General features: G+C 43.2%; 1 pseudogene; it reads left to right on the top strand.

Annotated features, from left to right (window-relative positions):
* Positions 1-23,740, top strand: part of LOC119359541 — a 57,152-nt pseudogene extending 33,412 nt beyond the window's left edge.
* The last annotated feature ends 388 nt before the right edge of the window (positions 23,741-24,128 follow it).

The following is a 24,128-nucleotide window of genomic DNA, read 5'->3' as shown; positions in this document are numbered from 1 at the left end:
GGTAGAAGATAATAATAAAAGATAGGCCCTTCGCAGAGGGAAGCAGAGGTTGCCATGCACTTTTATGGTTGGATGCACAAAATCTTAATGCGAAAGAACGTCACTTTATATTGCCTCTTGTGATATGAACCTTTATTATGCAGTCCGTCTCTTTTATTACTTCCACATCACAAGATCGTATAAAGCTTATTTCTTCCACACTAATCATACATATTTAGAGAAATTTTTATTGCTTTGCACCGATGACAACTTACTTGAAGGATCTTACTCATTCCATAGGTAGATATGGTGGACTCTCATGGCAAAACTGGTTTAAGGGTATTTGGAAGCACAAGTAGTATCTCTACTTGGTTCCGAGAATTTGGCTAACATGAGGGGGAAAGGCAAGCTCAACATGTTGTATGATCCATGACAACATACTTTATCTCAGATATAAGAAAACATAACCCATTACGTTGTCTTCCTTGTCCAACATCAACTCTTTCGCATGTCATATTTTGATGAGTGCTCCCAATCATAAAAGATGTCAATAATAGTATATTTATATGTGAAACCTCTCTTTCCTTATTACTTCCTATTAATTGCAACGGTGACCAAAGCTATGTCTGCCAACTCCCAACAACTTTTAATCGTCACACTCTTTCTATGTGAAGTCATTACTACCAATAAGATCAATATGAACTTTTGTTTCTTCTTATTCTTTTTCTCTTTTCTTATATTCACCCAAGATCATAGCGAGAAAATCAAGCCCTTGACTCAACACTAATCTTTATTATATAGCTCACAGACTCGATTACATAGAAAGATCATAAGGCAAAATTCAAAACTAGATCATGCCATAAACTTTATTCTACTAGATCAAAATACTAATAATAGGATCGAACTAAGGAAAACAGTAAAGATAGGAGTTGTGATTGTGATACGATACCGGGGCACCTCCTCCAAGCTTGGCAGTTGCCAAGGGGAGTGCCCATACCCATGTGATTATATCTCCTTGGTTGGTGAAGATGGAGGTGATGGTTAGTCGCACATCGAGCGTAACAGGTCCTCTAGCTTGCGAATAATGCCCTTGAGTGCAAAGATATGCTCCTTCAACAAAATATTTTCACGTGTGAGATACTTGTTTTGAATACGAGTTAACTCAATTATCTGGAAAGCTTCGATCTCAGTTGGGTTAAGAAGGTTGTGATCAAGTTGAAGGATGTCTTCTATTGCCGGAGCTTGGTTCTCCGTGGCCTTCTTGATCCCTTCATCCTTGTTGATCTCCATGGGTTCTTCCCTCTTCAGCTCTATCTTCATTAGCCAGGCATCTTTGTCACCGTTGTTGGAGGAGGGGGACGACATGATGCCTGGCCTTGACAACCCTGATAGAGAACACCCCAAAACAAGAACAGAGGATTTTTGCGTGAAACGGGAGTCAAAACCTTCGGGAGAATATATAGTGAATTTTTACCGACCAAAATACGTATCGTGCAGGAAAACGAAGTCCGGAAGGCACACGAGGAGCTCACGAGGTAGGGGCGCGCCCAGAGGGTAGGGCGCTCCCTCCACCCTCGTGGGGCCCTCGTGTCCTTCCCGGACTGCTACTTAATTTTCTATTTTTCTAAATATTCCAAAACGGAGAAATATTGCCTTAAAAATTGTTTTGGAGTCGGTTTACTTACCGTACCACATACCTATTCCTTTTCGGAGTCTGAAACGTTCTGAAAGTGTCCCTTATGTATTCCTCCGGGGTTACAGTTTCAATGATATTGGTTTCAACATTTATGGGATTACCTGAGATATAGTGTTTGATTCTTTGACTGTTTACCACCTTCGGATTTGTGCCTTCGAAGTTGTTGATTTTTATGGCACCGGAACGATAGACCTCCTCGATAACATAGGGGCCTTCCCATTTAGAGAGAAGTTTCCCTGCAAAAAATCTTAAACGAGAGTTGTATAGCAATACATAATAACCTACATTAAACTCATGCTTTTTTATCCTTTTGTCATGCCATCTTTTAACCTTTTCTTTAAACAACTTGGCATTTTCATAAGCTTGGGTTCTCCATTCATCAAGTGAGCCAATATCAAATAACCTCTTTTCACCAGCAAGTTTGAAATCATAGTTGAGCTCTTTAATAGCCCAATATGCCTTATGTTCTAGTTTGAGAGTTAAGTGACATGCTTTTCCATATACCATTTTATACGGAGACATACCCATAGGATTTTTATATGTAGTTCTATAGGCCCATAATGCATCATCAAGTTTCTTGGACCAATTCTTTCTAGACCTATTGACAGTCTTTTGCAAAATTAATTTGAGTTCTCTATTACTCAATTCTACTTGACCACTAGACTGTGGGTGATATGGAGCAATTCTATGATTGACGTCATATTTAGCAAGCATTTTACGGAAAGCACCATGAATAAAATGTGAACCACCATCAGTCATTAAATATCTAGGGACTCCAAACCTCGGAAAAATAACGTCTTTAAGCATTTTAATAGAAGTGCTATGATCAGCACTACTAGTTGGAATAGCTTCTACCCACTTAGTAACGTAATCAACAACAACTAAAATATGTGTATATCCATTAGAGGCAGGAAAAGGTCCCATATAATCAAAGCCCCAAACATCAAATGGTTCAATAACAAGTGAATAATTCATAGGCATTTCTTGACGTCTACTAATATTACCAATTCTTTGACATTCATCACAAGATAGGACAAACTTACGGGCATCCTTCAAGAGAGTAGGCCAATAAAAACCGGATTGCAATACCTTATGTGCAGTTCTATCTCCCGCGTGGTGTCCTCCATAAGTTTCGGAGTGGCACTTGCGTAGGATCTGTTCCTGTTCATGCTCAGGTACACAACATCTAATAACACCATCTACTCCTTCTTTATAAAGATGTGGGTCATCCCAAAAGTAATGTCTCAAATCATAGAAGAACTTTTTCTTTTGTTGGTATGTGAAGCTAGGTGGTACAAATTTAGCAACTATCTAATTAGCATAATCAGCATACCAAGGGGTACTACGAGAAGTACTTATGACATTTAATTGTTCATCAGGAAAGCTATCATCAATAGGTAGTGGGTCATCAAGAACATTCTCTAACCTAGATAAGTTGTCTGCAACGGGGTTCTCAGCTCCTCTTCTATCAACAATATGTAAATCAAATTCTTGTAGCAAGAGAACCCATCTAATAAGTCTAGGTTTAGCATCTTTCTTCTCCATAAGATATCTAGTAGCAGCATGATCAGTGTGGATAGTTACTTTAGAATCAACAATATAAGGTCTGAACTTATAACAAGCAAATATAACTTCTAAAAGTAATTTTCCAGTAGTAGCATAATTTCTTTGAGCATTGTCTAGAGTCTTACTAGCATAATGGATAACATTTAATTTCTTATCAACTCTTTGCCCTAGAACAGCACCTACAGCATAATCGCTAGCATCACACATAATTTCAAAGGGTAAATTCCAATCAGGTGGCTGAACAATAGGTGCAGAGACTAATGCTTTGTTAAGTATTTCAAATGCTTCTACACAATCATCATCAAAGACAAATGGTATATCTTTTTGTAATAAATTAGTTAGAGGCCGAGAAATTTTTGAGAAGTCCTTAATGAACCTCCTATAAAATCCGGCGTGACCAAGGAAACTTCTTATACCTTTGATGTCCTTGGGACATGACATCTTTTCAATAGCATCAACCTTGGCTTTATCAACTTCAATACCTCTTTCAGAAACTTTATGCCCCAAGACAATACCCTCATTTACCATAAAGTGGCACTTTTCCCAATTCAAGACAAGATTAGTTTCTTCACATCTCTGCAAAACTCGATCAAGATTGCTCAAGCAATCATCAAAAGAAGATCCATAGACGGAAAAGTCATCCATGAAAACCTCACAAATCTTTTGTAACATCCAAAATTTTCAATTTGGAATATTATACATTAGATCATCATTGCATATCATGTTTATTGCATTTTGGTTGATCCTAGAAATTTCACGCAACTCAAGGACCCTCGGAGAGAGTTGGGGATTTCGTTATTTTCATATTTGAGTTGTCTCAAATTTTGAAAATAGGATCATTTGATTTTATTTATTTTATCTTCAAATATTTCTATTATAAAAATTATGAGAGAGGGAATAAAATGAATTTCCCAAAATAAAAGAAATATTGGGGATTTAATTAAAAAAGTCAAATAAGATTTTATTTGGTTTTATTCGCTATTTTATTTGAATTTAGGAAAAATGCGCGTTTTTCAAAATTGCATTTAGGCCCAAACTAAATGTTCATCCTGTGCGGCTTGATTTTAGAAGCCGGGGAAAATTATTTCAGGATTTTTGGAGTCCGTTTAGTATTCCTTTTGTTTTTTTCGAGCGTAACTATTTTTTTTAAAGTCCGAACCGACCTTGGGCCGTAACCGGCCAGGACTCCGCCTGGCCGGGCCTTTTTATAGCGCCCGAGGCCCCAGGCCAAGCCCAAGCCGCGCCTCGCCCCAACTCTAACCCTAGGCCGCCGCCGCCGCCCGCACCGCCGCCGCCCCGCCGCCGCCCGACGGAGCGCCGCCGCCGCCGACATCGCCGCCCGACGGATACGCCGCCGGAGCTTGTCTCGCCGCCGCCGGTTTTTCTCGAAAAACTGTTTGGTTTTCCGACGGTTTTGTTCATTTATTTAGTTTCGGTTTTTTAATAGATTGGTTTTTCCGGTTTATTTAATTAGCGAGCGTTCGTACGTTTGTTCATTTTAATGAACGTTCGTCGTTTTTCTTTTTCTCGGATTAAATCCGTGATTTTTCAGATCGCGATTTCTGATCCGATTTTCGTTTTAGTCTAACTTTTCGCTCGTTTATCAAAATCAGGCGATTCAAGCGCCTGGAGTTTCGTCTCGGAACCCTCTTTCCGTTTAGCCAACTTAAACAAGTTTTTGCCACTATAAAAATTGCCCTAGATCCAGAATAGTAAATGAAGCCTTTTTTTTTGCCGTTTGTCTTTCGTTGCTTCGTTCGTTTTGATTCTTTTTGCTAACCGGAGTTCTTAAGATGAACTTTCTGGTTATATCTCTTATTTGCGTTTTACCTGTGCATTAGTTGAGTACTTATTGTATGCTTGTTTGTTTGCGATAGAGTACCTGGAGTGCGCCGCTTGCTACTTTGAATCGCTAGGTTTCCCGGATCATCAGCAAGGCAAGTAACACTTTGATCATGTTTTTTTCCTCTACCCAGTTGTATTGCATTAGATCAAACCTCACACATTGCATGATTAGGATCTAATTAAATTGTGGGTTTGGGAAGTAGTTGAGGTAGTACCTATTACCTGTTATTATCAAACCTTTGGGAATTACTTCTACGTTTGCCTATATTGCCATGCTATGCTAGTAGGCGTGGATTGGGTGAGTGTATCCATGACAGATGTGAGATTGTTAACTAATGGTTTATTTAAGGTGGCAACTTAAATACACATCTGGGTGGATTGAGGCACCTGGGTATTCCAGCGATTGCCTGTTTTCTTTTGGACCGCCACCCAGGCTTAAAGGGATCATGAGATTATTCATGCTAGAAACTTCTGTGTGCAGCCACAAGCTATTATGGGCTCTAGCATAGTTGATTAAGTCGTGCGAACTCTTACAGTGGTAGACTAGCAGATGTAGGGGAAACTAGGTGTAACGGTGTACCCGATCGTAAGGTGCTAGCGCTTCTGAAAGACTATGTCTCGGTCATCCGTCTTCTCAAACACCATGTAGTGGGAGAAACCAATCGGAGGCGATCGAGTCTTGTGGGGAAAAGTGCGCAAACCTCTGCAGAGTGTATAAACTAATCATTATTAGTCGTGTCCCCGGTTATGGACATATTGAGTATCTAGTACCTCGATTATCATGTGAATCTCAACATGTTACTCTAAAATTAAATTTGTTGGGTTTTGTTAATGATGATGCTTAATTGGGACTGAGAATGCTGTCAACCATTCTCAATGTTTAACAACTACCATGATAGTTAAATAAAATTTATTCCTTTGCAGTAGGGAAAAATTGGCTTTACGCAAAACTATAACCATAGAGCTTTCCACCAGCCAAATATGCATATAGATTAGCCTATTTCATTCCACTCTCTATGTGTTATTTTGCCAACATATTCCATGTGCTGACCCGTTTCGGGCTGCAACGTTAATGTTGCAGACTTTTCAGACGATGATTAAGGTGTTTTAGGTCGTGGTTCTATACTCAGTGATGTTGTTGGAGTTGATGGACTCACTTATCTTCCAAGCCTTCCGCTGTTATCGTTATTAGATGGCCTTAAGCCATATTTATTGTAATAAGTTCTCTTTTGAGACACTCAATGTAATAAGTGTGTGATTGCTACTCTGTTATAAATCCTTCAAGTACTGTGTGGTGTCAGCATTACTGATCCAGGGATGACACATGAGCACAGATATTGGACCGTTTGAGGTCTAGTCGCTACAAGATGGTATCAGAGCACATGCTGACTGTAGGACACGACCACTAAGCTAAAGACCTAGATCACTACTCACTCTCTTCTCTTTCTGACTTCTCATCTTTTCTACTCTTTTAGGATGGCGGATGCAAGGAACAAGTTCACGCAACCAGATGAAGATACACCCTTTGGACGTCACTTGAAGGAAGTCACTAGATACCTGAACATAGGAGTACCAAGCTTCACCGGAACCTACAACGCCACTTTACCTGAAGAAGAGAGCTGGATGATTCAAGTTCAAGTTCCAGGAAGGACGTTCATGCCAGTCACTGAGCCCATAGAGTTTTCTTTTGATGCCCCAACTAGGAGTCTAGGAAAGAGCATGGCAGCTCACATCGCCATGGGATGTATTGGAGAAGTATACCGCAATGATCTCAAGGATACTATCTACCAGATTTGTGGGCGCCGAGATGATCACTGGGAGATGATCAGCACCAGGAAGGATAGATCAGTTGCAGCTTTTATCCAGGAGTTAAACCAGCACATTCGACGTTAGGAGAACCAGATGTGCGCCGACATGATAGATCTGAAGAAGGCAAGGACAAGAATTAAGGAACTGGAGGAAGAACTCAAGGCTACACGTGAAGATTACGAAGAGGAAATCGTAGTTTTAGTGGAGAAGAATGACGATCTGATCAAGAAGATCGGAATATTTATGGGAGGCCCTACACCAGTAGAAGAAGACGAAGAACCCAAGGAGATTCGCCCGGAAGACTACATCATCATCGATGACACCGACTCAGATCCAGATGATAGCGATGATGACTATGTTGATGAAGTTGGATCAGATATAATCGAGTCTGCAAACGAAGAATATTTCTAGTAGACCACCTCATCAGTAGTAGTAGTCCACCATGTAAATATAGTAGTCCGAGCACTTTTGCGATAGTTAGATCGATTGTATGCCCTTGTTTGATTGATTGAATGAAGTGAATTGTTTGCTTTTGCCTCATGTGCATATGGGTAGTGTTTTCTCTTTAGACCCCCTCTATTCTTAAATCTCATCTTTTCTAAACCCTCAGATGCCACTGAGACGTGACCCCGGATTTACTTTCCCACCGGAGCTCACCCAGTTGATCCAACAGCAGAACACATTGATGCAGTTGCTAGTCCAGAATCAGAATCAGGGGAATAACAACAACAACAACCCACCACCACCACCACCACCTGTTGATCACTTAGCCCGTTTTCTTAGGCTGAATCCGTTGGTGTTTTCCAGTAGCACCGAGCCGATAGTAGCAGATGATTGGCTCCGCAAGACAGCTAGAGAGTTGACCACAGCAGGATGCACGGATGCGGAAAAGGTGAAGTTTGCCGCACATCAGCTTGAAGGACCCGCAACATCATGGTGGGAGAATTTCACAGCCACTTTCCCTGTCGACACTGTCACATGGGACCAGTTTCAGCAGGCTTTTCGAACTGCCCATGTTTCAGCTGGAGCTATGGCCATGAAGAAGCGAGAGTTTCACAACTTGCACCAAGGAGGAAGGACAATTGGCCAATATGTGGAGGACTTTATAAGTTAGCACGTTATGCCCCAGATGACGTTGCTACAGATGCAGCTAAGCAGGAGAAGTTTCTGGAAGGACTGAATGATGAGTTGAGCATGCAGTTGATGGTAGCAACCTTCAACAACTACCAGGAGTTGGTAGATCGTGCTCTCATGATTGAAGGGAAGCAGCAGCAGATTGAGACCCGCAAGAGGAAGTATGGACAAGGGAAGTACACTTCAGGAGCTCAGCAGAAGCCACGTTTTACCCCTAGACCGGGAGGACATTTTCAGCATACCCATGAAGGAGGTAGCTCGCACAATCACAATGGAACCAAGAATGGTAATGGAAACGGAGGAAGCAACGGCCAGAACCGCACCAACCCATCGACCCCAGCCAAGAGAGACCTGAGCCAAGTCACTTGTTTTAAGTGCCAGAAGACCGGACATTATGCCAATGAATGTCCTGAATCACAGAATGGTAATGGCAATGGAAGCTCTGGGAAGAAGCCGAACCCTTTCAACAGGAGACAGGTGAACCACGTTAACGTGGAGGAGGTTGAAGAGCAGCCGGATGCAGTAATCGGTAAGTTTTTGGTTAAGTCATTTACTGCACTCGTTTTTTTTATACCGGTGCATCGCATTCATACATATCAAGGGGATTTGTGGATAAGTATAACCTGCCCACCAAAGTTCTTAGAACACCTATGTTAGTAAGCTCACCAGGAGCGGAGTATATGGCTAGCCAAGGATGTTTTCAAGTGCCATTAAGTATAGGTAGGCATGTATTCCCCTCAGATTTGATAATATTGGAATCACAACGTTTGGATGTAATTGTGGGTATGGATTGGTTGTCGATGTATGGAGGAAACATCGATTGCGCTAGTAAGTCGATCTTGCTTACCACCCCAGAAGGGAGAAGGATCAAGTATGTATCCCGGCATGTGCCGAAGAGGACTCAAGTAAATTGTTTAACAGGAGTTGTGCAGGAGGAGGTACCAGTAGTGATGGATTTCCCCAAAGTATTTCCAGAAGAGTTGCCAGGCATGCCACCAGATAGAGATATTGAGTTTTTGATTGAGCTTTTGCCAGGCACAGGTCCAATATCTAAGAGACCATATAGGATGCCCACAAAGGATTTGGTGGAGATTAAGAAGAAGATTAAGGAGTTACTGGATAAAGGATATATTCGCCCAAGTTCTTCGCCTTGGGGATCGCCAGTACTTCTAGTGGAAAAGAAGGATGGATCGTTAATGATGGTTGTTGATTATCGAGGTTTGAATGAAGTAACCATCAAGAACAAGTACCCACTACCAATGATCAACGATATATTTGATTGATTGCAAGGAGCTAAGGTATTTTCCAAGATCGATCTGCGATCAGGATACCACCAGTTGAAGATTCGAGAACAAGATATACCTAAGACAGCTTTTACCACCAGGTATGGGCTATACGAGTATACCGTTATGTCATTTGGCCTGACTGACGCACCTGCATATTTTATGAACATGATGAACAAAGTGTTTATGGAGTTCTTGGATAAGTTCGTCGTAGTGTTCATTGATGATATCCTGGTTTACTCGAAAAATGAAGAGGAGCATAAGGAGCATTTGCGTTTGGTTCTTGGAAAGCTCAGAGAACATCAATTATATGCCAAGTTTAGCAAATGTGAGTTTTGGTTGAAGGAAGTCGGATTTCTCAGACACGTTATATCGGGAGAAGGTATAGCAGTAGATCCCACTAAAGTTGATACCGTGACCAATTGGGAAGCTGCAATAACAGTTGGAGAGATCCGGAGTTTTCTTGGACTCACAGGATACTACCGGAGGTTTATTGAGAATTTCTCAAAGATTGCGAAGCCTATGACGGAGTTGTTGAAGAAGGATACCAAGTTCAAATGGGCTGAGGAATGTGAGGCTAGTTTCCAGGAGTTGAAGAAACGTTTGGTTACCTCACCAGTGTTGATTTTATCGGATCAGACCAAGGATTATGAGGTGTATTGTGACGCTTCACGTCGAGGACTTGGAGCAGTGCTTATGTAGGAAGGAAGAGTTGTTTCATATGCCTCACGACAGCTTAAGCCCCATGAGTTGAATTATGCTACGCATGATTTGGAATTAGCAGCCGTAGTGCATGCATTGAAGACTTGGAGACACTTTCTGATTGGAAACCATTGTGAGGTGTACACGGATCACAAGAGTTTGAAGTATATTTTCACCCAGAAGGAGTTGAACCTCAGACAAAGTAGATGGTTGGAGCTCATCAAGGATTATGATATGAAATTGCATTATCACCCCGGAAAGCCAAACGTAGTAGCTGACGCGTTAAGCCGTAAGAGCCATGTTAACACCCTAATGACAGGAGATTTACCAAGGGAGTTAGCCAAAAATCTTCGTGACCTATGTTTGGAGATAGTCTGAGAGGCTATGTAGCAGCATTGGAGATTCAGTCTACTTTGATGGATAAGATCAGAGAAGCCCAGAAGACTGACAAGGAGATTGCCTCTATAAAAGAGAAAATGAGCTAAGGGATTTCGTGAAGATGAGCACGATACCTTATGGTTTGAAGACCATGTTTATGTGCCTAATGATTCGGAGATCAGGAAGTTGATTCCGCAAGAGGCCCATGAGTCACCATATTCGATTCACCCAGGAAATACCAAGATGTATTTGGATTTGAAGGATACTTTCTGGTGGACCGGAATGAAGAAGGATATTGCGGAGTATGTAGCAGTTTGTGATGTATGTCACAGAGTAAAGGCAGAGCATCAGAAGACAGCAGGATTGCTACAACCATTGCCAATACCCGAATGGAAGTGGGATAAGTTAGGCATGGATTTTGTTACGGGATTGCCCAGAACATGTTCAGGCTATGACTCGATATGGGTTGTAGTCGATCGTTTGACAAAGGTAGCTCATTTCATTCCAGTGAAGACTACCTATACCAGTGCAAAGTTGGCAAAGATATACATGACTAGAATCGTTTGTCTGCATGGAGTTCCAAGGAGCATAGTATCGTATAGAGGAACCCATTTCACCTCAAAGTTCTAGAATCAGTTGCATGAAACTTTGGGTACCAGACTGGAGTTTAGCACAGCTTTCCACCCGCAGACAGATGGACAGACCGAGAGAGTCAATCAGATTTTGGAGGATATGCTAAGAGCTTGTGCGTTAGATTACGGATCTAGTTGGGACGAGAATTTGCCATATGTAGAGTTCTCTTACAACAACAACTATCAATCTAGTTTGAAGATGGCCCCTTTCGAAGCCTTGTACAGAAGGAGGTGCAGGACCCCATTGTCTTGGGATGAAGTTGGAGACCGCCAGTTGTTTGGACCGGATCTGATAAAGAAGTCTGAACAGAAAGTGAAATTGATTCGCGATAGGCTCAAGGTAGCTCAATCCAGGCAGAAGAGTTATGCAGATTCTAAATGCAAGGAGACAGTTTACGAAGTCGGAGACCGAGTTTATCTTCGAGTATCACCACTTCAAGGAGTTTAGCGCTTTGGAGTTAAGGGAAAGTTAGCGCCATGTTTTGTAGGCCCATACAAAGTTTTGGAGCGTATGGGAGAAGTAGCCTATAAGTTGGAATTGCCCGAAGGATTGTCAGGACATCACGACGTGTTCCATGTATCCCAGTTGAAGAAGTGCCACGCAGAGATGGCTGATATACCGCTAAGAGATACGGTACCACTGGAAGCAATTCAGTGGGACAGTGATTTGACCTATGAGGAGAAACTAGTTAAGATTCTAGAGTATGCCAGTCGAGTCACCCGCAGTAAGGTTATCAAGTTTTGCAAAGTTCAGTGGAGCCACCACACGGAGGATGAAGCCACCTGGGAGCGAGAGGAAGATTTGCTGAAGGACCACCCTCACCTATTTTCTAGCCAACCCGAATCTCGAGGGCGAGATTCATCTTAAGGGGGGTAGGTTTGTAACATCCCAAATTTTCAATTTGGAATTTTATACATTAGGTCATCATTGCATATCATATTTATTGCATTTTGGTTGATCCTAGAAATTTCACGCAACTCAAGGACCCTCAGAGAGAGTTGGGGATTTCGTTATTTTCATATTTGAGCTGTCTCAAATTTTGAAAATAGGATCATTTGATTTTATTTATTTTATCTTCAAATATTTCTATTATAACAATTATGAGAGAGGGAATAAAATGACTTTCCCAAAATAAAAGAAATATTGGGGATTTAATAAAAAATCAAATAAGATTTTTTTTGGTTTTATTTGCTATTTTATTTGAATTTAGGAAAAATGCGCGTTTTTCAAAATTGCATTTAGGCCCCAAATAAATGTTCATCCTGTGCGGCTTGATTTTAGAAGTCGGGGAAAATTTATTTCGGGATTTTTGAAGTCCGTTTAGTATTTCTTTTCTTTTTTTTCGAGTGTAACTATTTAAAAAAAAGTCTGAACCGACCTTGGGCCGTAACCGGCCAGGACTCCGCCTGGCCGGGCCTTTTTATAGCGCCAGAGGCCCCAGGCCAAGCCCAAGCCGTGCCCCTCCCCAACCCTAACCTTAGGCCGCCGCCGCTCGCTGGAGCGCCGCCGCCGCCGACATCGCCGCCCGCCGGATCCGCCGCCGGAGGTTGTCTCGCCGCCGCCGGTTTTTCTCGAAAAACCGTTCGATTTTCCGACTGTTTTGTTCGTTTTTTTAGTTTCGGTTTTTTTAATAGATCGGTTTTTCTGGTTTATTTAATTAGCGAGCGTTCGTCCGTTCGTTCGTTTTAACGAACGTTCGTCGTTTTTCTTTTTCTCGGATTAAATCCGCGATTTTTCAGATCGCGATTTCTAATCCGATTTTCGTTTTAGTCTAACTTTTCGCTCGTTTATCGGAATCAGGCGATTCAAGCGCCTGGAGTTTCGTCTCGAAACCCTCTTTCTGTTTAGCCAACTTAAACAAGTTTTTGCCACTGTAAAAATTGCCCTAGATCCAGAATAGTAAACAAAGCCTTTTTGTTTTGCCGTTTGCCTTTCGTTGCTTCGTTCGTTTTGATTCTTTTTGCCAACCGGAGTTCTTAAGATGAACTTTCTGGTTATATCTCTTATTTTAGTTTTACCTGTGCATTAGTTGAGTACTTATTGTATGCTTGTTTGTTTGCGGTAGAGTACCCGGAGTGCGCCGCTTACTACTTTGAATCGCTAGGTTTCCCGGATCATCAGCAAGGCAAGTAACACTTTGATCATGTTCTTTTCCTCTACCCAGTTTTATTGCATTAGATCAAACCTCACACATTGCATGATTAGGATCTAATTAAATTGTGGGTTTGGGAAGTAGTTGAGGTAGTACCTATTACCTGTTATTATCAAACCTTTGGGAATTACTTCTACGTTTGCCTATATTGCCATGCTATGCTAGTAGGCGTGGATTGGGTGAGTGTATCCATGACAGGTGTGAGATTGTTAACTAATGGTTTATTTAAGGTGGCAACTTAAATACACATCTGGGTGGATTGAGGCACCTGGGTATTCCAGCGATTGCCTGTTTTCTTTTGGACCGCCACCCAGGCTTAAAGGGATCATGAGATTATTCATGCTAGAAACTTCTGTGTGCAGCCACAAGCTATTATGGGCTCTAGCATAGTTGATTAAGTCGTGCGAACTCTTACAGTGGTAGACTAGCAGATGTAGGGGAAACTAGGTGTAACGGTGTACCCGATCGTAAGGTGCTAGCGCTTCTGAAAGACTATGTCTCGGTCATCCGTCTTCTCAAACACCATGTAGTGGGAGAAACCAATCGGAGGCGATCGAGTCTTGTGGGGAAAAGTGCGCAAACCTCTGCAGAGTGTATAAACTAATCATTATTAGTCGTGTCCCCGGTTATGGACATATTGAGTATCTAGTACCTCGATTATCATGTGAATCTCAACATGTTACTCTAAAATTAAATTTGTTGGGTTTTGTTAATGATGATGCTTAATTGGGACTGAGAATGCTGTCAACCATTCTCAATGTTTAACAACTACCATGATAGTTAAATAAAATTTATTCCTTTGCAGTAGGGAAAAATTGGCTTTACGCAAAACTATAACCATAGAGCTTTCCACCAGCCAAATATGCATATAGATTAGCCTATTTCATTCCACTCTCTATGTGTTATTTTGCCAGCATATTCCATGTGCTGACCCGTTTCGGGCTGCAACGTTAATGTTGCAGACTTTTCAGACGACGATTAAGGTGTTTTAGGTCGTGGTTCTATACTCAGTGATGTCCTTGGAGTTGATGGACTCACTTATCTTCCAAGCCTTCCGCTGTTATCGTTATTAGATGGCCTTAAGCCATATTTATTGTAATAAGTTCTCTTTTGAGACACTCGATGTAATAAGTGTGTGATTGCTACTCTGTTATAAATCAAAAGGCATACGTCTATAAGCAAAAGTACCAAAAGGGCATGTAAAAGTAGTCTTTGATTGATCTTTAGCCGACACAGGTATTTGAGAGAAACCAGAATAACCATCTAGAAAGCAGTAGTGTGTATGTTTGCATAATCTTTCTAGCATTTGATCGATAAAAGGTAAGGGGCAATGATCTTTCTTAGTAGCCTTATTTAATTTGCAGAAATCAATTACCATCCTATAACCTGTAATAATTCTTTGTGGAATCAATTCATCTTTATCATTAGGAACAACAGTAATACCTCCCTTCTTAGGGACATAATGAACATGACTTACCCACTGACTATCAGCAACGGGATAAATTATACCTGCCTCCAGAAGCTTTAGTATTTCTTTTCTTACCACTTCTTTCATTTTAGGATTCAGACGTCGTTGAGGATCACAACCTGGTTTGGCATCTGCTTCCAAATTTATTTTATGTTGACATAGAGCGGGACTAATGCCCTTAAGATCATCAAGAGTATATCCAATAGTAGGACGGTGCTTCTTCAGAGTTTTCAATAATCTTTCTTCTTCATGCTCTGAAAGGTTAGCACTAATAATAACATGATATATCTTCTTTTCATCAAGATAAGCATATTTAAGATTATCAGGCAACAGTTTAAGCTCAAACACGGGATCACCCTTAGGTGGAGGGGGATCCCCTAGGATTTCAACAGGCAAATTGTGTTTCAGAATAGGTTCCTGTTTAAAGAATACTTCATCTATTTCCCTTCTTTCATTCATAAACATATCATTCTCATGGTCTAGCAAATATTGTTCTAAAGGATCACTAGGAGGTATGGCAATAGAAGCAAGGCCAATAATATCATCCTAACTAGGCAATTCTTCTTCACGGTATTGTTTACTAAATTTACAGAAATTAAACTCATGAGTCATATCATCTAAGCCGACAGTAACAACATCCCTTGTGCAATCTATGGTAGCATTAACAGTATTCAAGAAGGGTCTACCAAATATAATGGGACAAAAGCTATCTTGTGGGGAACCAAGAGTAAGAAAATCAGCAGGATATTTAGTTTTCCCACACAAGACTTCAACATCTCTAACAATTCCCATTGGTGAAATAGTATCTCTATTAGCAAGATTAATAGTGACATCAATTTCTTCTAACTCAACAGGTGCAATGTCATGCATAATTTCTTTGTATAAGTCAATAGGTATTGCACTAGCACTAGCACCCATGTCACATAAGCCATGATAACAATGTTCTCCCATTTTAACAGAAATAACAGGCACGCCTACCACAAGTCTATTTTTATCTTTAGCACAAGGTTTAGCAATTCTAGCAGTTTCACCACAGAACTGAATAACATGCCCACCAATATTATCAGACAAGAGATCTTTAACAATAGCAATATTAGGTTCTACTTTAACTTGCTCAGGAGGTGTATTTGTTTTAATATTGCTTTTACGAACCACAGTTGAAGCTTTAGCATGATCCTTTATCCTAACAGGGAAAGGTGGTTTCTCAACATAACAAGTAGGAACAATAGGATCATTATAAGTGACAGTATTTTCTTCAACTTTAATAGGTGCGGCTACTTTTACTTCTATCGGAGGATGATATTTAAACCACTTCTCCTTAAGGAGATCAACATAAGTAGCAAAAGATTCACAGAAAGAAGCTACTATCTCAGAATCAAGTCCATATTTAGTGCTAAACTTATGGAAAATATCGGTATCCATAAAAGATTTAACACAATCAAACTTAGGTGTCATGCCTGACTCCTTACCTTCTTCGAGATCCCAATCTTCAGAGTTGCGTTTAATTCTATCCAATAAATCCCATCTAAATCCAATAGTCTTCATCATAAAAGAGCCAGCACAAGAAGTATCGAGCATGGTGCGATTATTTTTAGAAAGCCGAGCATAAATTTTTTGAATAATTGTTTCTCTTGGGAGCTCATGATTGGGGCATGAATATAACATTGATTTAAGCCTCCCCCCAAGCTTGAGCGATGCTTTCTCCTTCGCGACGCCAAAAATTATATATATAATTGCGGTCACGATGAACAAGATGCATAGGGTAATACTTTTGATGAAATTCCAATTTCAATCTTCTATATTTCCATGATCTCGTATCATCACATAGCCTATACCATGTCAATGCGTCTCCCTTCAAAGATAAAGGGAAGACCTTTTTCTTAGCAACATCATCGGGTATACCGGCAAGCTTAAATAATCCACAAACTTCATCCACATATATTAGGTGTTCATCAGGATGCTTTGTTCCATATCCTGTAAAAGGATTAGCTAGCAGTTTTTCTATCATACCCGAAGGATACTCATAAGGAATTTCATTTTCAATTGGCTCAGTAGGTTGAGGAGAAACTCTTTGCTCTACTGGTCGGGGTGAAGATACCCCGAACAAGCCCCTCAGAGGATTACTTTCCATAGTAACAAGTGATAGTAAATTTCAGCACACTATATAAAGTTTTCCTTACCAAATTCCACCTACCAAAGGCGCTTCACTCCCCGGCAACGGCGCCAGAAAAGAGTCTTGATGACCCACAAGTATAGGGGATCTCTCGTAGTCCTTTCGATAAGTAAGAGTGTCGAACCCATCGAGGAGCAGAAGGAAATGATAAGCGGTTTTCAGCAAGGTATTCTCTGCAAGTACTGAAATAAGTAGTAACAGATAGTTTTGTGATAAGATAATTTGTAACGAGCAAAAAGTAACAAAAGTATATAAAGTGCAGAAAGGTGGCCCAATCCTTTTTGTAGCAAAGGACAAGCCTGGACAAACTCTTATATAAGGAAAAGCGTTCCCGAGGACACATGGGAATATCGTCAAGCTAGTTTTCATCACGTTTCATATGATTCGCGTTCGGTACTTTCATAATTTGACATGTGGGTGGACCGATGCTTGAGTGTTGTTCTTACTTGAACAAGCATCCCACTTATGATTAACCTCTATTGCAAGCATCCGCAACTACAACAGAAGTATTAAGGTAAACTTAACCATAGCATGAAACATATCAGAAAGCCGAGCATAAAAATTTTGAATAATCATTTCTCTTAAGAGCTCATGATTGGGGCATGAATGTAACATTGATTTAAGCCTCCCCCAAGCTTGAGCGATGCTTTCTCCTTCGCGAGGCCAAAAATTATATATGTAATTGCGATCACGATGAACAAGATGCATAGGATAAAACTTCTGATGAAATTCCAATTTCAATCATTTGTAGTTCCAAGACCCCATATCACCACATAGCCTATACCATGTTAATGCGTCTCCCTTCGAAGATAAAGGGAAGACCTTCTTCTTAGCAACATTATCGGGTATACCTGCAAGCTTAAATAATCCACAAACTTCATCCACATATATTAGGTGTTCATCAGGATGCTTTGTTCCATCTCCTGTAAAAGGATTAGCTAGCAGTTTTTCTATCATACCCGAACGATACGCATAAGGAATTTCATTTTCAATAGGTTCAGTAGGTTGAGGAGCAACTCTTTGCTCTACTGGTCGGGGTGAAGATACCCCAAACAAGCCCCTCAGAGGATTACTTTCCATAGTAACAAGTGACAGTAAATTTCAGCACACTATATAAATTTTTTTCCTTACCAAATTCCACCTACCAAAGGCGCTTCACTCCCCGGCAACGGCGCCAGAAAAGAGTCTTGATGACCCACAAGTATAGGGGATCTATCGTAGTCCTTTCGATAAGTAAGAGTGTCGAACCCAACGAGGAGCAAAAGGAAATGATAAGCGGTTTTCAGCAAGGTATTCTCTGCAAGCACTGAAATTAGTGGTAACAGATAGTTTTGTGATAAGATAATTTGTAACGAGCAACAAGTAACAAAAGTAAATAAAGTGCAGCAAGGTGGCCCAATCCTTTTTGTATCAAAGGACAAGCCTGGACAAACTCTTATATAAGTAAAAGCGCTCCCGAGGACACGTGGGAATATTGTCAAGCTAGTTTTCATCACGTTCATATGATTCGCGTTCGGTACTTTGATAATTTGACATGTGGGTGGACCGGTGCTTGGGTGATGTTCTTACTTGAACAAGCATCCCACTTATGATTAACCTCTATTGCAAGCATCAACAACTACAACAAAAGTATTAAGGTAAACCTAACCATAGCATGAAACATATGGATCCAAATCAGTCCCTTACGAAGCAACGCATAAACTAGGGTTTGAGCTTCTGTCACTCTAGCAACCCTCATCTACTTATTACTTCCCAATGTCTTCCTCTAGGCCCAAATAATGGTGAAGTGTTATGTAGTCGACGTTCACATAACACCACTAGAGGCTAGACAACATACATCTCATCAAATATCGAACGAATACCAAATTCACATGACTACTAATAGCAAGACTTCTCCCTTGTCCTCAGGAACAAACGTAACTACTCACAAAGCATATTCATGTTCATAATCAGAGGGCCAATAATATGCATAAAGGATCTGAACATATGATCTTCCACCAATTAAACCAACTAGCATCAACTACAAGGAGTAATTAACACTCCTAGCAACCTACTGGCACCAATCCCGGATTTGGAGACAAGAATTGGATACAAGAGATGAACTAGGGTTTTGAGATGAGATGGTACTGATGAAGATTTTGATGGAGATTGCCCTCTTCCGATGAGAGGAGCGTTGGTGATGATGATGGCGATGATTTCCCCCTCCGGGAGGGAAGTTTCCCCAGCAGAACAGCTCTGCCGGAGCCCTAGATTGGTTCCGCCAAGGTTCCGCCTCACGACGGCGGAGTTTCGTCCCGAAAGGTTGCTTCTGGTTTTTTTTCTCGATGAAAGACTTCATATAGCAGAAGATGGTCATCGGAGAGCCACCAGGGGGCCCACCAGGGCGCGCCCCCACCCTCGTGGACTGGGTGTGGGCCCCCTGGTCTTCATCTTTGGCGAGGATTTTTCATTATTTATTATAAGGTATTCCGTGGAGTTTCAGGACTTTTGGAGTTGTGCAGAATAGGTCTCTAATATTTGCTCCTTTTCCAGCCAAGAATTCCAGCTGCCGGCATTCTCCCTCCTTATGTAAACCTTGTAAAATAAGAGAGAATAGCCATAAGTATTGTGACATAATGTGAAATAACAGCCCATAATGCAATAAATATCGATATAAAAGCATGATGCAAAATGGACGTATCACCAGGCATTTTCAATCTGATGTACATGTAACACGGATGAGCCATGAAACGTGCATAGGCAGGCCTACCCAGAATGGCATGATAATCACTCTTGAAATCCACTACTTCAAATGTCAACTTTTCTTTGCGGTAATTCTTGGAATCACCGAAAACCACATCAGGGGCGATCTGGCCGAGTGATTCAGCCTTCTTGCCGGGTATAACACCATGGAAACTCATATTGCTTTCGCTGAGCTTGGACATCGGAATCCCCATTCCCTTCAAGGTTTCAGCATAAAGGATATTCAGGCCGCTACCACCATCCATCAGCACTTTAGTCAGACGAGTGCCTTCAACAACTGGGTCGACCACCAACGCTTGCCTCCCAGGGGTGGCTATACGTACTGGATGGTCAGACTGGTCGAATGTGATGGCAGTCTGGGACCACTTCAAATAACTTGGTGTTGCCGGAGCAACCATGTTCACTTCTCTGTTGATAACTTTCAATCAAATTTTGCTCTCAACATCAGCAAAAATCATTAGAGTGGAGTTGATGTTGGGAAAACCATCATCATCCTCTTCCTTATCCTCACCCTTGTCCGACTCTTTTTCCTTCTCCTTGGGTTATTTCTCTCGGAACTGTTGGATCAGGAGTCAAGACTGCCGAGTGGTGTGCTTAGGATAAATCAGATTACCCTCTTCATCTTTCTTGGTGTGAATGTGACATGGCAAATCAAACACATCATTTATGTCTTGATCTTTCACTTTCTTGGGGTTCCAGGGCCCTTTGGGCTTCCCCTTGAACTTTCCTTGAGCCACAACTAAAGCCTCTCAAGGAGCAGCTGGTTCAGCTTTATGCTTCTGTTTCCGATTGGAAATACCTCCACCGTTGTCCTGGGCGACTGTTTTATGCTTGCCACTCTGGAGTCGGTCTTCTTCTTCGCCGTTAGCGTATTTGGTGGCAATCTCCATCATCCGAGTCAGGGACATATCTCCTGTCCAATCGAATTTCAGATTCAACTCCCGATACTTAACGCCTTCCTTGAAGGCACAAACTGCTTGGTGATCTGACACATTCTCCACTGTATGGTGTAACGTGACCCATCTCTGGATACAGTCTCTCAGGGTTTCATTCGGTTTTTGCACACAACTCTGCAATTCAGTCAACCCCGCTGGTCGCTTGCAAGTACCTTCAAAAGTCCTAACAAACACTCGGGCGAGATCCTCCCAACTGAATATACTGCCGGCTGCCAACTGGTTCAGCCATGCCCTGGCCGAGCCTTCCAACATCAGAGGAAGGTGCTTCATGGCGACTTCATCATTGCCACCACCTATTTGTACAGCCACTCGGTAGTCCTCAAGCCAAGTGTCAGGCTTAGACTCACCCGTAAATTTGCTGACTCCAGTCGTCAACCTGAAATTGGGAGGAATCACTGCAGCTCTGATGGCTCTGCTGAAACACTCGGGACCTGAAACATGCACTCTACTGCCAGTCGGGTAATCTCTGTCATGGCCTTCTCTGTGTGCTTTGTTCCTGTCAACCAGACCTTGAGCGAGAATAGATCTCGCATCAAAGTCTGTCTCCCTTGGGTTGACTGGTATTCTTCGCTCGCCGCTGTGAGGGCGTCTCTCATCATGTCGCCGAGGCACATATGACCCACTCCTTGGAGGAGGCGTGGGCACTCGACGTCGGTCGTCGTGGCCGAGGTGATGATCATATTGCTCATGGTTTCTGTACTGATCTTGCCTGTGCCCACGTCCTTCACGCCGCGGGGGCGATCTTGGGTTGTGGACCGACTGTACTGTATCTGCCACCACTGACCTGCTATGAATCCTATTCCGCGACTGAGACACTACTGCGTTCTGTTCCCCAGCTGCTCGGAGCAAGGCCCGGATCTGCATCAAACCCCTGCCTGCCTCCGACTGGGAAGGCTGGATTGACTCTGCTATTCGGGCTGCAGTTGTGAGATTTTGAATCGGAGTGCGATATACCTGAGTTTGAGGCGGAAAAAGTTTCCGTCGACTGGATTCACGGATCCGCTGCCGACCAGGCTCGTCGAGTGCATGCTGCAGGTTCTCTAGTCGAGTGCGCTCAGCCAAGTTGTCCAGGCGCGCTTCTTCCAAGGCCCGGGCCTCGGGGGTTTCTCCAACGATAGGAGTGTGAAGTGCATCCATATTGCGGTGGCGAAGCTCTTCCCTCCGCTGCGAAGAAAGGGGCTCGGGGCGGTACTCTTCGTGAACGCGTGACGGATCACCGCCACCACTACCACCGTCGTTGCGGGGGAAGCCAGGAGGACTAGGTGGTCCGTTGACCATCAAGACTTCTGCCGCGGGATCGCTGCTGTCACACTCGGATGCGGTCTCGACGGAGCCAGTCGACAGGTCGAACAGGCCGTAGAGAGTTTCGTCGGGCTTGATTGCCGCGACCTGTGAGGTGGCCGACTAGCGGGCCACCGCGTGTCTCATCCACCGCTGGAGCCGCGACCGACCGGAATGCTTGTGCCGGCGAGCGGCGGGGGATGAGGACACCATAGGAACCGACCAATACTGGGTCGATGGTTGCCGGAGAAGGACGTCGCGGACGCACGCGCGAAAGTGCGTCGCCCCGCGGACGGGGAGCGCATCGACGTTGACTGGAGCTTCCTGAAGTCAGGCGGAGTCGTCGACGACGAACACGAGCGCGCCGAGACGGATCTCGCGGCCCTCAACTAGTCCGCCGGCGGAACCATGATGATGAGAATTGGAAAAATCGCAACTCCACCAAAAAGTCGCTAAGACACCTGCGCCACGGTGGGTGTCAACTGTCGTGGATCTAAGACTGACAGTAGAATGGGGGTAGGTACGAGGAGGCAAGATCCTAGATATGGCGAAGTTGTACACGCGAGTTTTACGAGTTCAAACCCTTCGCGGAGGAAGTAACAGCCCTATATCTCGGTGCCCGGAGGCGATCGACTGGATTATGTATGCGTGTGTTTACAAGGGTGCGAACCCTTGTGCCAGTGGAGGGAGGTGACTTATATAGAGTGCGCCTAGACCCTAGCCAGCTCACGTTACAAGGGTTTTAAGGTACATCAAGAGAGGGGTGTTACTGGTAAGTAACGCTAGGAATTAAATGACATAAATGCCTATTAAGTCTATGAAGAAAACGTCCAACCATTGTCGTGCAGAGTTTAAATCTTCAGTCCGTCAAGTGATAATTGTCGTGGTCGAGTAACTTTGAGTCTTCCGAGTGGAATGTCTCGTAGTCGAGTGGATGATGCTATCTTTCCGGTGCTTCTGTTTTTAGGATAATGTCCTAGGGAAGGGTGTCTAAGTCAGGCCTATGATCCTACCCTGGATACATAGCTTCATCAGCTACTGCCCTCAACCTTACAAATTAGACATCTCTAAATCCAACTACAAGCTACTGCTACATACTGGTTTTGTGTCTCTGTCCGAATGCTCTGTTCGCTTCAAGTGTAGGAGTGAATGCCGGTGCTTAGAAAAGAAGCGACCTTGTGGAAACGCTGGTCAGGCATTTACCAGGAGGATGTATCCGCTTCGGATGCCAGGCTGAAGCTATTTCTCTCGACGCCGTTACCCGCTGTCCAATCGTCTCAACCAACGACGACTCAACCATCAGTGCAGAGGTGGTAATCGGCTGCGATGGAGCAAACTCAGTGGTGGCCAAGTTCCTGGGACTGAAGCCGCCGAGGTTCCTGCCTATGTGGGCAGCACGGGCCATGACCACCATTCCAGAAGGGAACAGCTTCAGGAACCCGGCGCTCATCCGGCAGGCGGCTCTGCAGGCAATGCAGGGGTACCCTGAGGACGTCCTCGACGTGGTGCGAAGCTGCGACCTGTCATCCATGAGCCTGACGCAGCTCTGCTACCGGCCGCCGTGGCACCTGGTCCTCCAGCCGTTCCAGGAGGGCACGGTGACTGTCGCCGGCGACGCCATGCACGCCATGGGGACTTTCATCGGCCAGGGTGGCTCGTTCAGCCTGGAGGGCGCTGTCGTGGCCGCCCGGTGCTTGGCCCGAACGGCGTCCGCAGCTCGCGGTGGTGACCACAGCCCGGCTAAGAGCGTCGAAGAGGCGCTCAAGTCGTACGAGCAGGAGAGAAAGGCGAGGATCCTGAGGCTGTCCGTGCAGGCGTTCCTCAACGGACAACTCATCGTCGCGACCTCCAAGCTCATGAAGGTGTTGATCAGAGCTGCCCTGGCGGTTCTCTTCACAGGAAATTCAGACAGCCACGGCGACTTCGACTGCGGTTCCCTCTAGCTAGTACAGATCATTCACACAAGTTTACGCGAAACAGTTTCCATTTGTTTGCTGATGCATCACAACTCTCCTCAACTATATGTACCACAGATTACCTTTTCACTTTAGCTATATATGTAAGTTACCTGAATTTGGGTCAGTCGATCTTTTTGACCGCTGATTGCTGCTCCAAGATGCGTGCTGATTGTTGTTGTTTTTAGCAACATGCGTGCTGATTGTTTTTTCTATTCTGTGTGTTTGTCCAGTATTGGGCTTAGTTTTTTTTTTTGACTGACCCCTATTTTTGGTCAGTCGATACATTGTTGGGCTGCCAGTCACTAGTTTTCTTATTGGGCTGGCAGTGACTCTCTGTCGTTTTTTGCTTCTGTCTTTTTTTCTGTCAGATTTT

The sequence above is a fragment of the Triticum dicoccoides genome, chromosome 2A (genome assembly GCF_002162155.2).
Source record: "Triticum dicoccoides isolate Atlit2015 ecotype Zavitan chromosome 2A, WEW_v2.0, whole genome shotgun sequence".
NCBI classification, from domain to species: domain Eukaryota; kingdom Viridiplantae; phylum Streptophyta; class Magnoliopsida; order Poales; family Poaceae; genus Triticum; species Triticum dicoccoides.
Note: the sequence above shows the minus strand (reverse complement) of the source record. Positions and strands in the feature narration are given on the sequence as shown.